The 14,046-nt window shown below is 40.0% G+C and overlaps 1 protein-coding gene across 1 annotated transcript in view; it reads left to right on the forward strand.

Annotated features, from left to right (window-relative positions):
- Positions 1-14,046, forward strand: part of EIF2B3 (eukaryotic translation initiation factor 2B subunit gamma) — a 99,923-nt gene that overhangs the window by 26,713 nt on the left and 59,164 nt on the right. The window lies entirely within an intron of this gene.

The following is a 14,046-nucleotide window of genomic DNA, read 5'->3' on the forward strand; positions in this document are numbered from 1 at the left end:
ACTGGCTGAGTCCCAGATGGATTTACAAAGTATCTGAGAGAGGCTCTCAGGATTTCACAACACTGTTGTGCATATAACACACAAAACTTCAGCTGTGTTTCCAGGCTCCAAAAGATTCTTTAGAGAATCCATGTTATATGCACCATTAAACTGCACTGGGGACTTGGATGAATTTATTAAATACACCAGACTAGCTGAGCTTCCTGCACAGTGCAATTCATGTCCGTTAGTAGAAGAATGAAGGATGGCTTGTTGCTCTTTATGCTCTTCTGTACGGTGAGTTTAGTTTTCTCGGACACACGTTGTCTGACACTTTCTGTGGAAAGCTCTGCTGGCTCCTTCAGACCCAGCCTTTGTAGTCTGTCCCAGGCTGACAGTCAGACTTTCACCTCTGTGAGATTAGACACCTGTGGGGCAGCCATCTGAGAGCCGAAGAATTCATCCATGTGGACCTTGTAAGTCAAGGATGCGGACATCTGGGGGCTGCTCCCAGGTAACCTCTTCTGTGAAAATGCCTCTAGTGTGTGCTGTGGGCCGCAGCGAGGTGTAATCTTTCCTTGAACATCTCACTACCAGATGCAAGCGAGGTGCTGTATGCCTGTGGAAAGATGACTCCTCTTCTGCCTGAGTTTAAGGATTACCTTAGAAGGAAGGTGGTCAAGAGTGAGCCATGTGTTAACTCCTGTGTTGGAAAGAACCTGTCCCAGCATGTTCCCGCTGGTGCTCTCCTGGGTTTTTCTTGGATGTGGCAGGGACCAAGCAGCAGGCAAGCCTTCTGTACGTACACAGCAGCTGATCTGCCTAATGTAGGAAATTCAGCCCTGTTGCATTCTGTGGTTTTGAGCAATCAAAGAGCAATAGATTTATTTTGGGCTAGGGAGGAATTTTTTATCTGCTGTTAGTGATAGGCTTGTCTTTATAGCTTTCTCCTAGCACTGGCGGGTGGCTGTGATATAACGACTTAGAAATTGCTGTAACATGTGTGATCTTAGTTGACCTCTGATTTTACAGGTTCATCTAACCAGAGGATTCCCATTCCTATTACCCTATAGCTAAATTAATCAGGCTTTATCCTGTAGGCAAAACTTTGCCTTCAGGAACACCTGTTCAGATACGTTGTCTTCAGCATATCTTCTTGTAGTGTTAGTGATACACAGATGGGAAAAAAAAAATCTGTATGTCTCCTTATCTTTCTTACATTTCCATATGCACAGCTATCAAAACTAATGTAAATGTAATGTTAACCACTGTCCAAGTGAAGCACACAGATGATAGGATAGTCTAGAAGCACAAAGAGGGAAGACCTGCTAAGTATTAAAAAGAAGAAAAAAAAATTAAGAAAAAGATGCTTTTGAGCATCCTGCTCATGCATTCTCTCCATTTTACAGCTGCCATCTTGGAGCAGCTCTAAGGGAAGCAAAATAGTTTATGGAAATTGTAAAATATTTTCAAATGAGGCAATTCCAGGGTAGCAACAACTATGGGAGCTCTAAGAAGACAAAGTGTTGGCAGCTAATGATGTTTTAACCACTGTGTTGTCTAGACCTGCTCAAACCCTGACTTTCTCATGTGAGAAACAAAAGCGATGCTTAAAACGATCTTTGAAGTCTTTTTTTTTTTTTTTAATACATCATAGTAAAGCAAGAAGAGGAGAAAAAAAAAAGAGCAAGCCCAATCTCGTTTTTCTTCATGGATCACTTGAAGTGACTGACTTTCAGCTACCATGTTGGCCGTTTCTTGATCTCTGGACTTTGTTTTGATGAAATAACAGACTTTGTGGGAAGATGGGAGAATTTCCAGTACACTCATTCGTTCCTCTGTAAAACACAATAGACATCTCAAGGGTGTTGCTTTTGTTTGTTTTGCTTTTAATGGTCCCTTTGAAGGGCTATGGTGGTCTTGTTATATGAACTCTAGAACTCCTTCTCTGCTTGTTTTGCTCTTCAGATCCTTTTCTATTTTCTTTTTTCTCTCCCTTTTTAAGGATGGGAGTGGAAGGAGGGACAGAGAGGGAGTGGTGAAAGGAATGGGAAGAGGGAAGACGAAGTTTCTTTTAAAGCCAGGAATCTTGTTACTGGTAAAAATCTAGATCCCATACAGAAATGGTTCAAAGGACCTTTGGCTTCCCCTCCTCACAGGAGGGAAGTTGTGTTGACAAAACATCCAAAGCTGTAGAACGCTAATTTAAATCCTTGAAGAAAAACCTTTTTCCTGACCTTTGACTTCTTCCTATCATTGGATTTCACGCTCTTCACTTTCCTGCCATAAAAGAGCAGCTGCTGGGGAGGGACAGGGGAAAAACACACAATCTCCTGAGTACCTGTTCAGTATTAAATATTTATTTGATCTTGACTCAGGCATTTTGTAATAATGGAAGTGTTAAAGAATGAAACATTTTAATAGGATTTCTAAGTTCATGGTGTAACTTGTTATACTCTCTCTGGTTAGGCTTTCTTTTCCAGATTTGTTTTTATTTGTTTTGGGGTTTTGTGAGTTGTGGATAGCCCTTTTGGTTTTGAGAATGCCTCTCCTTATTACACCACAGAAAGGAGTCTGGATTTTGCTGCTTTGCTTGCCAGAGCAAATCTGGCAAAGCTTTCCATTCAGCTGTTAAAACTGTCCTTTCCCCCCACCCCCATGCTCTTAATCACCCTGATGACAAGTCCCACAGGTAGCATCCTCCCTCCAGTAAACAAGTGCAAAACAGTATCAGATACATCCATCCAGTCATGTCTAGGTGTGCATCAGGATGGGCCAGGAGACAAATTTATTGGTGGTGCCTAGAGAGACTAAAGCTGCTGGGGAAAGCATTTTCAAGGAAATGGTTCCCTGTTTGGGTAATGAGAGCTTATAAAAAACCATGAACAGCCTGTGCATGTCATTCACTTTGGCAAATAACTACAAGATGAGATACTAGAATGAAAGAAATACAGTTTGGGGAAGCTTTGGAGCCAGCTTAGGGCCATTTGAAGAGGAAAAAAAAATAAAGTTATGTGCTCATCTCTGGAGCCTGGTTTTGCCGGTGACATCTCTCTGACTTGAGTCTTGGCAGGATGAAGGAGTGAGGAAATGATGAGAATTCCATAGCTGCTGCCTTTGCTTTTGGAGGGGGCAAAGGTATTTGTTTTCAAAGCACGATTACAATGGACGGGGAGGTTTTTGCTCCACCTCTGATATTTATGGTCATGCAAAGTGAGACAGTAAAAGACACCTGTTGGAGCAGGTCTAAATTTGGAGCATTTCCTTTTAAGATCTTGTGGGCTGTGTAAGGGTGAGTTCAGCCTTCGTGGGTGTTCTGTCTGCACAGACGCAGGTGCAGGGCTTCTCCTAGAGAATATGTTAATAAATCACCATGACAATTCCAGCTACTTATTACCTCATGTGCTTCAGACAGAAAGGAATACCTCATCTATAAATATATACAGTACTAACATTAGTAACCTTGAGGTAACAATACAGATCTGTTTTTAAGATATTTTAATAAAAAGAGGGGGGTAAGATGGAGGAGGTTTTTTTTCTTCCTTTTCCCCTTGCATCATGAGAGTAAAAATGAATGGTGTAGTATAATTTTAAAAGTCAGCGTTGCCAAGTGGGTAGGTAATGGGAGTTCAGGAATAGCTTTGATACACTTGATTTCCTTTCTGTTGCCTTGGGATATTGCCTTTTTTTTCTGCTGATAATTTGTTTTAAATAAGTGGATCATATATAAACACACTGCAACTTCCTTAGTGTTTCTGTTCTCTGAAACTGCTCTCCTTGGGAAATTGGCACCTCTGAAATACTCTGCCACTCCTGTGGTGGTTCTTTTGGTCGGTTATCTTTTTGTTTGTTTTTTTTTTAAAATCTGCTTCCATGAGAAAGGCTGGGAATGACACAGGTATACGCAGATGCTGCACTGTGTAAAGAATCCTAAACTAGATCATGGGCAGATGTCCTCTTCCAGATCCAGCTGTGCTGGTGAAGGGGACCACCACCTCCAGCTTGCCCCCAGCTGGATGTGTGAGTGAGTATTTCATAAGCTACATATATCAAAATGAGTTGCATTACTTTTAATAGATTAAACACCAGGACTTTGATAACTTGGTTCTTTTTACTTTGTGCATTAAGGAGCAGTTCCCACAAGCAGTGCCACTGCTTGGGAAGGAAGGGATGCAATAACCCAATTTGGTAGGAAAATCCTGAGGAGCAACTCAGGGCAGACCAGGCAGCAAAAAATTCTTCTGGGTTCAGCTGTCTACAGGATGAATGTACATGTATTAGCTTTGGTGGTGGTCTTGTGTTGGGGAAATCAGTAGATTTCGCTATTAGCAAACTTTCATTACTAAGTTTCATTTGCACTCAAGTGATATTTTGAGGAATGCTGTGGAAAGATGTTGGATGTTTGTTTTTTCTCTAAAATGTGACTTTTAGAGAGTGATGCATAGATCTTCATGTCTTTCCTGTTAGTCCAGATCTGCTCTTTTCATAAATGAAAATAAAATTTTCTGACTAGCATCCAGAACATAAGTCAGGTTCTTTTTGACTCCTCCATCACAAAAATAGAAATTGTATGTATTGATTTAGGTAATCATCCTTTTGCAGATGCACAAGCCAGAAAAGAATCTGGTTCTCCCTTTCCAGAACTGAATTGGTTTCACAGTACTAGTAGGAATTTAGAAAGTTGTAAAAGGTTATTTTAGCCAGTAAAGCAAGCAGATCTGACTCTGAATCAAATCAGGGGAACTAAGTCTATCAAATAAGAGGGTGTGATTTTTACACACTAACTTCTCGGACTACAACCACACTTTAAAAATGTTGGGTGTAGCTTTAATCATATTTCTTTACAAAAGAGGATTTTGTTAAACATTTCAGGAAAAGATACTGGCCTGTGAGTTGTTGTTTGAGCCATGAGTTGGGAATAGGTGTTCTCAGGATGCCCTTGGAGGTCTTGCAGTCCTATTTAGAAGTTTCTCAATTCACTAAGAGTAGCTGCTGTAGCTAAAAGACATTCATTTTCTCAGAAACTTTGCCCTTTGTATTACGCATTTAAACTTTGCTCAACTTGCTTTTTCTGTAAATATGTTGGGGATGAGTGTAGCCTTCAACTTCAGAAATGGAGTATTTTTTAAATGACTTATTGTTTCTAAAATGGATGTAGCCAAATATAAGTAAACATCTTAATTTGGTGCTTTTATGTTATGCTTGTACAATAAACATGAACATACTATCAAAGCAGTTTGTGAGACATTGACTTTATATTTTAAAGGACATACTGCTATTACTGATTTTAATACTGCTGCTTCCACAGGACTTTATTGTGTTTTATTGTTACCATGTTATTTTATTCATTCAGTGGGGGGGTTGAAAGGAATGTACAGCATGTCCAGGTCGTATTTATAAAAGAAAGGTCATGCCATGTCTTGACAGCTTGTACAGGTAAGAGGCCATGAATCTTAGAATCTGGGATATTAGCAAGGACTTCTACTGAATGTAGCTATAGAAAGACTTATTGGCAACGGATTTAATTTTACTGCAAGATTCTCGCCAGCATTACAGTACGCTTAAGACTAAAAGCAGAGAGCGTGAGGCTCAGCATTTGGTTTCTAATCATCAGTAAATGTATGTTTTGCGGATCATTGTTAGTCATTTGTCTGTCTGTCTGCTGCAGTCTCAGCCCAGCGCTTAGCCTGTGATTCAGTTTTACTTTTCAGAGGTTTCAAAGGAGGAAGAGCTGACTGTATTGCTTGGACACCCTGACGTCCATGTGACTTGGTAAATGCAGTGCTCTGGATGAGTCATCGGGTTGGACAACACCGAAGTTGAATCTCTCTCCATGTTACTCTAAGCCAGGCTTGGGTCTTGAAAAGATGACAAATGGTCTGTTCAGTTTAGAAAGATGTCTTAATATTTTAATACAGTTGCCACTGTGTATTTTTTAGCAACGCTGTGAGTTAGTTTATTTTGCAGAGGTGATGGGAAATGTAGCCATCACCAGTTGTTTTTGTGACATATTTACCCCAATTGATCCAGAGGTAACCTGTATGATCAAAAAGTTCCTCTGAATGGTCTGGTTAGGGGAAAGACACAGAATGATCAATTATTTGCTTTTAACGTATGTTTTCAGCCATAGTGTGTATTCAGTATACCTGCTTGTTGAAATCTCAGGGTCCAGCAATCCTAGAATGACCAGTACACAACAGAGGGGCACAGACTCCTTATTGTGCGATTGGGATGGGACCGAGGAGAAAAAAAAAAAAAGCCAAAGGTCAGAGGAGTTATCCCTGCTTGTGTGAGCACTGTCAGGCTCTCCCCTACCACATGTCCACCATGTGTTCCTCATCAGCGGGATGTGGAACTCCATGACGCAGAGCAGACTGGAATGCGAAGTTAGTTAACACCCGCCGTTGGGGAATTTATCAGCCAATGTGGAATATGGCGGGGGGAGGAAGCAGCCTAGTTTAAAGCAAAGTAAGGGTGAAAGGAGGCATGTGACTGTTCCTCTTCAGTTAAAAGGTCTGATTCTGCTTGGGGCTGAGGTCCTGGCTTCTGAGCCCAGCCGAAGCTTGTGATTCCCTTGCTGTTCTGCATTACTGATTTATTTTTTTAATCCTTCAAATTGTCATGCTTAGCAGAAGATTTTTGCAGGGGGCTGGAGGGAAATACACTTGGGAATTTTGCAAGGAACCCTTCATCTAGTTTATTCTAAGAAAGCCAGACTTTGAAGAGCCTTTCCTTCATCGTGGTTGCTGAGATCCCAAATCGCTAACTTGCAGGGATACATAAAAGTGATAGCCTCTCCATTAAAATTAGCTACACTTGGTATCAATTGAACTGTAGTTGCATAATATTTTTAGTGCTGATTAATTACACTTACTTCATGGCTACTGTGAACTCTAACCTGGATGATTTATTGTGATGTTTAGCACTGATATAAAAATATTGTGAAAGTCATAATGGAAAGAGAATATACAGTTAGCTGGTTGAAGGTGTATGTGTGCCCATGATCCTTATTGGGTTTGCGTTCTACTTTACTCGCAGCAAATATATATCTTTCAAAATGTTTCCATTCATTCAGAATACAATGCTGAATTCCCTCTTGAATAGCTGTTGTGTGGTTCTCCCCAAACAGCATTGTGCTGGCAGTTTCTGGAATTGCACAGGAAATGAAGAGCATAGCAAACTTTCCTTTCTCTTGCTAAGACATGCTCCCCGGGCGTTCTTCCAGTAGATCGAGTAAATAGCAGAGATCTATTCCTAAGGGCAGCATGTCCTCTACGTTTCTGCTTTGAGAAATCCTAATTTTCACTGGTTTTAAATCCTTCCTTTCTTCATCAAATTTATTGCACCATTTCCCCAGCTAGAGAAGATTAGATAGATTCCTTTTACACACAGTAAAACTTCTTATCCACTTGTCTGAGAGATTTCTTATAGGACTCTCTCCTTCTGCAGTCACCAAGTATGAAGTACTCTGTTAGGAATTAAGAGGAGATGGCTGTTTGACCTTGATATGTGAACTGGCAATGCAGAATGCTGTATCTTGCACAATTACTTCTTCTAAGTATAACTTACATGTACCTGCATACCTGCATCTTGGCTGGCAGTACCTGTTGGTATTACTTGGGTCGAACCTCTTGAAATCCTTTAACCTTTTAAAAAAACGTGTGTGGGTGGTATTCATAATTCAGGTTAGTGGAAGCTCCAGATTTTGAAATATCTAGGTCAGTCAGCACATATTTAAAAAGGGAATAATTTAGGGCCTTCAGACAGAAAAAAAATTGGCTGATGGACTTTAATTAAACTCCGAGGGTTGGAAGCAAACCAATAAGAAAGCAAGGGAAATTCAAGTTAAAGCTGAACTTCTGGGTTTTCTGCATATAAATCCTCCAGCAGCTGGTGGTATTTGCAGGAGCCCAAGAGACTATCCTTCAGTATTCCCTTTGATTATTTTTTTCTTCCCTTTGCTTTATTATTCCCAAGGTGTAGCATTAAATATAGTTTCAGAGGCCATGTGTGTCCCTAACTTCTCTGTCGCATCTCTACGGTACATGTGTTCATAGATGTATGCATACATGTGTAATATATAGCTTTGTTCACTAATGTATGGGTGCAGCGCTTCTAGAACTAGGTATTTGGGTTTTTGTATTCCTCCCCTCGCCCCCGAAATGCGCTACAGCATTTCTGAAAATACCTCTGAAATTCCCACTTCTGTGACTTTGAGCCTTAGCCAGGTAGAATAGTAATAACAGAATCACGGCCAGTGGTGCCATAAATTTCAACTGAAGTATTGGGCAAGAAGGCTGATTTCTGTTTGTACTGTTGTTAGAGATATTTATGCAGGGCAGGTCTTTCAGCAAGTGTGATTATTTTCAGAGAGGCCCTCTCTCCATTCTTGCATTAGAATGTGCTGGGGATGTGTGCGGGGAATGGCACCTGACGAACAGCAGCCAGACACACGGAATAAAATCCCTTGGGAATGAGACTTCTCTTTATGGCCATTTTTCACTTCTAAGGCCACTTGAAAAATATTGTTCTTCAGGTAGATCTCCTTCCTAGATCCCTAGGTTAGCATCTGGGTGCCTGCCATTTTCCCAGACCAAGGAGCTACTGAAGACTTAAGTTTTTCAAGTAGGAAAGTATGCAAGCACATATTTTGCAGCACCAGACACTATTGAAAGAATAATGGACCCTTCCCACATTCAACTCCATTCTTCTTGCACTCACTCCCAGACCTCTGGAGCCACTATGCTAGCAAATGATTACATTCTGTTTCTCTTCCATAACTCTTCCTAAACAAAATGTTAATTGAGACATTGATTTATACAATTTAGATTCCTTTGTTAAGTCAGTGTAGTTAAAAGTAGCCTCTGGCTATTGAGGGGATAGATCAGTGAGACAAATTAGTGCTTGCTGGTATGTTTTTCTATATCTTTTTGAGAAAATAGTATATACTTCAGTTTTAAGGAATATGTCTCTTGCATGTGTTTTGGTTTAGATGTACCCCATGATAGTGTAGCTCTAGAATGCAGAGTTTCTGTAGATTCTGTGTGTTCTCTGATTTCTATTATCATATGAAGGAAGCAACCTGGAAAAAAGTAGACTTTGGCATTTTTTTTGCTATGCCCTTGACATTTGTCAACTGAAAAGAAGGGGTTCTGATACTAGGGATGTTATATAGATTCCAGGCTTTCCTATGTGACAGGGATAACCTCATGCCTGGGGTAGAAAATGACTTCTCATGTCCTGGACAACTGTTGACTTAAAGGGTTTGCAGAAAAGTTGTCTGTCCTTACTTCTCAGTAATTTATTCTTGTCTCTGGAAAAAACCAGAAATGTTAATCTGCTTGATTGTTGTAGAGAACCATTCAAATAAGCAACCTTTGTGTTTAGAGACGAAGAGTTCTCTTGTTCTACAAGTGATCTGGTGCTGGAAAGGGTAAACATTAACATGCGACTTGATGTGCTATCACCTGTTAGCATGAAGAATGTCTTTTAATTAATATACAAAGAGATCTCACTCCTCTGCTTGGCTTTGTGGTCTTGAGAAGTCTGCTTAAATGTTTGTGTCTCGTACTTTCTTCACTTTTTAAAATGAACACAGTATTACTTTTCTGTCTCATAGGGGAATAACTCATGAATGTTTATGTCAGTACTATAAACGTAAAATGCTGCTCTGAGTACAGGGTATTAACTGTTGGCTTTCCTACATTTAGAATCTGAATAGTACTTGTTAAAATGACCTGCAGGAAGCAGCTGATACAACACTGCGTACAGCATGAGCTACGGGTCGTGTTTAAACCTAGATTTTCAGTTTCAGCACTTGCATTTCTGCATATCAGACACCAGTAGCATTTAAATGTATTATTGTATAGTTTATTGTGTGTTACGTTGTTATGCGCTGCTATTCTTACACTCCACTGTCTCTAATTTCCTTTCAATGTACTCATTCTGCAGCTTTTTCATACAAAAGCACTGGGCATAGAGTGAAAAATGAAACGCATTTTCTTTTGTGTTAACAAGCCACTACTCCTGAGTGTACACCATCAGATTTGTAGATGGGTGGTTCCTTGCACGCACATGAACTGGTTTTACAAATGCTGGCTTGAGTCTGGCACAGCTTGTAGCCATGCACCTGAGCTAACAGGCGAGTGGCTGTACTGCTGCCAGGGCCAGGCTGGGCTGGCAGCAGCATAGCTGGGCTGGCAGCAGCATAGCTGGGCTGGCAGCAGCATAGCTGGGCTGGCAGAGCTGCTCCTGAGCTAGCGAGTGCTGCGGGGGCTCGGCCACGCTGTGGAAGTACCAGAAGGACTCGGAAGGAGCCAGTTCTGGTGCAGAAACAGCAGGACTGTCTGGACTTTCTTGGGTCCATGTTACTCTGGATAAAGGAGGAAAAAGTGATGTTTATGTTTCTTAATCCTTGCATTTGTTTGCTGTTCTCCACTTCCAAGTTGGCTATCTGATAGCAGCTTTTAAATTCTGAGATAAGAATTGTGTTTTGGTCAGCACTTTTAGGTTCTACCGGAATACAAATATCAAACAAGAGTTAATCTCTTATAGTTCTTCAAATAGCTTACTTTTCACAGTAGAAAAGTAATTCCCTTTAGAAGGTCATCCCTCCAAAGATTAACTTCTTTCATTTCTCCTAAGCATTTTAAAAGCATGACAACTATTTTTTTTACAAGTGATCTGCTGGAAAACATCATCTGAGTTGATTTGGGCTAATATGTGTCATCTGCTGCTTCTCTTTTTTAATGACAATTTTATCCATAAAGAATTATCTTTCTCCAAATTATGGGTTATTGTAATAAAACAAGATGATACTACTCTGCTAAGTAGAGGCCTCAAAGGTCATGTGCATAAATGAAGAAGTAATGAACCTGTAAGTCAAGAATGCCACAAACAGCAGAAATGCCAAACACCAGAACTGAAGCACAGCTGAAGAAGGTGCTGCAAAGAAGTCTGTTGCTCTACCTGTTCCTTTGTTTCTGTGTTTTGAAGTTGTAACTGATTGCATCCACTGCCTTTGAGATGGTGAATCGAGGATATGACCTTGTGCATACGAGAAAGGTATGTGGATGCAGGGATGTGAATTTGTGCATCTTTGAGAAGGGTGTCTAGTACTGAGCATGAGTCTTTGAGTGACAGAAAGCTCACAGCAAATTGCAGCACAATAATTTAAAGGCTAGTTTTGCTTTGACACTCTTTCTGTCCTTTGACTTCTTTATTTTCCTAAATGAAAACGTGTTGTGTCCACAGTGGAGGTGACTCGCAGGTTCCATTTAGGACTTCTGGAAGGCTTCAGTCTTTTACCTGCCATGTGCCTGGCTACCTACTGCTGATTTCAGCTCCTCCTACAATAAGAAAACTGGCTATAAGTGTTAATTCAAGTCTCAGTGGAAGTATCCAGAGTCTTGAGTATCTTAGGATACTGCTGTTTCCTTGTGTTTCTAGATATGCTGACATACAGCTGATGAGTGTTTTTCATCATTGGTCAATGCCTGAAAAGTTATTATATTGTGACGAGGTGAAAGCTGAACCAAGCTGTTCAGCATCAAAATGCACGAGGATTATGGGGACGTATGCTGCACCAGAGCAATTTTAGGCCACAGCCAGTTGTGTGCTACACGCGTGGGAGGGTCAAGGGCAACTGCAGTGCACGCAAGTGAAAGATGTTGGGGCCATATCTTTGCAAAGGCTGATCTGATTTCCAAGTGTAAGTTTACTGGTCAAAACTGTTGATCCCTGCTTGCTGCAGGCTGGGTAGAGCAGGCATATGGAGAAGTTACAAGGAGGAGAAAAAACAATGAGCCTCGGAAGCATTCCTTGCAGGTAGGCACTGACTTGAACTTGCACGTTGTCTCTAAAAGTGGATAATATTTTCTTATTTACACTCACAGTTAAATATTTATTCCCAAAATTCTGGGATGTTTTGGCTTTTAACTCTGACATGAGGAAGGACAAGCAGACAAACTTTGTAATAGTGTGGATCAAAATACAGTGGGGGAAAAAAGTGTATGAGAACCCATTCGTAGTAGTCCTGTTTGTTACCTTAAGTAAAAATGTCCCCCTCGCTGCCACTATATCCTGAAGAGAATCCTGTGTTCACATCTCCAAGGAACTAATTTTGTCATCCAGTTGAATAGTAAGATCCAAAATTAAGATTAACAGCTATCAAAAAGTAAGAAGCAAGTGCTCTGCTGTTAGTTGATCATTTTGTACTTACTTGCTAAGCTGAGATTTTTACCAGTTACATTTTTTAATTTCTGAGTACTGTTCATTAATGTAGTTATTTCATTGCTGAATGATAGCATATTTGTACACACTGTCGCTTCTAGTGTCATTTCGAAAGGAGAGGTAATTCTCCTTGCCAGAAGTAGAACTGTTGTGCTGTATGGTTGTACTTCCAGAAATTCCTTCAAGGCTTCAGTTTGTATTTGATTTTTGGCTGGTTTGCAAGAATATATGATCCAATCAATCCAGACACATTTTTAATTGAAAACATACATAGTTTGTGTATATTGAAAGAGGATCATTAGTATGTAAGGAAGAGCCCACGAAAGTGTGGTTGAGAATTCTTACCTGCACCTGGGCATAAAAAAAGTTTAGTAAATGATTTTGTGTGTATCCATGATGTATATGTTTCTTTTTTTATCAATGTACGCCAGAGGTCCGAATACAAATAAAGTGTGCTATGCAGGCTAATTAAATCAATGCCTCTGTGGAAGAACTTAGTTTCTGGAATTGCTCTTGTAAATCTGAGATGTAAACAAAAAACTAGTTATTTTTATATCGTTTCCCTTTGCCTCATGTACGTGATTTTGGAAGTTGGAGAGTTATATGTTTATGCCTCTCTTTATAGCAGAATATTTGCGTGGCTGAATTTTTATTGAAACATAATTCCTGGTTTCCTTAAAGCTGAGCAAGGCTACTGTACAGTGGGAACACACATTAATTTGAGTCACTGTGAAAGGCTGTTCATTTTAAAGCTGTCAAGGCAGCAAATTGTCCTCAAGTGTTTCTTCATTAAGAGCTGTTTGCCACTTTTGTAGAAATGGCTGCTTCAGCTACAGGAAATAAATTGGGAGCTTTTCCTGAAAGAAGGATGTGCAAAAACCCTAGCATTTAGGCCATGGGATCTTACCGTCCCTCCTCCTGCCCCTGCCTACCTGGGCATGATGCAGGCACCATCGCATTTTATTTTGTTTCATTTTGGCTGTGTGTCGAGATCAGCAATCTCCAGAGGCTCGGTTTATCTGAGGTTGGGTTTAGTTTGTTCTTTTGTGGTTGGTTTGTATCTTCCTTATATACTATGAGCTCATTGTGCTGGTTCCGTTAAAATGTAGAATGCAAAGATACTGTCTATCTTAAAAATTTTAAGTCTAAATGGACTGTACATGGATGTGGCCTTTGCTCCCATTAAATGTGAAATTCCAGCTCTTGAAAATAAACCTATTTTCTAGTGAATTCCAGTATAATCTATTTATGAGGAATGTGGCTTTCTTGGTGTGAATAATTAGACTCACTTCTTCTGTTGAAGTGCAAAAACTGCCTTTTGTTTTTAATAGCAAATTATTTTGAGAGCAGAGCCCAGAAGCATGGGATTTTTAGAAGTAAACTAGTCTTTTAAGGCTTCCTGTTCGTTTTGGTTGTGCTTATTGCTTCTTACCTCTGATTTTTTTTTTTTTTAACTGTTCTCCACAAAAGCAACCAATGTAGATTTGGCCCTTTATATTGCTAATATAGTCTAGAGAGTTAGCACAGGTCTTTATAGTTACACATTGTTTCTAATACATTTTTTCTTTATAAACTAAGGGCAGGACTGTACACGAAATCTCTGTTGTTGTATTTGTGCTTTGTACTCACGTACTTGTTGACTGTTTTACAAGCCAGTAACATAGTAGCCACAGGCTAGGAAGCTTGCCCAGAAATCTGGCATATTTAATTAGTGCTAGTAAACAAGCAGAGTTTCAAATTTAATTTTTCCTTCTTTAATTCCTATAAACCTCAAGCCATTTAAAACTTAATTTTGACACTAGTTTCGCTTATGCAGTTGGATAATACTGAAACAGT

The sequence above is a fragment of the Balearica regulorum genome, chromosome 8 (assembly GCF_011004875.1).
Source record: "Balearica regulorum gibbericeps isolate bBalReg1 chromosome 8, bBalReg1.pri, whole genome shotgun sequence".
In the NCBI taxonomy this organism is placed as follows: domain Eukaryota; kingdom Metazoa; phylum Chordata; class Aves; order Gruiformes; family Gruidae; genus Balearica; species Balearica regulorum.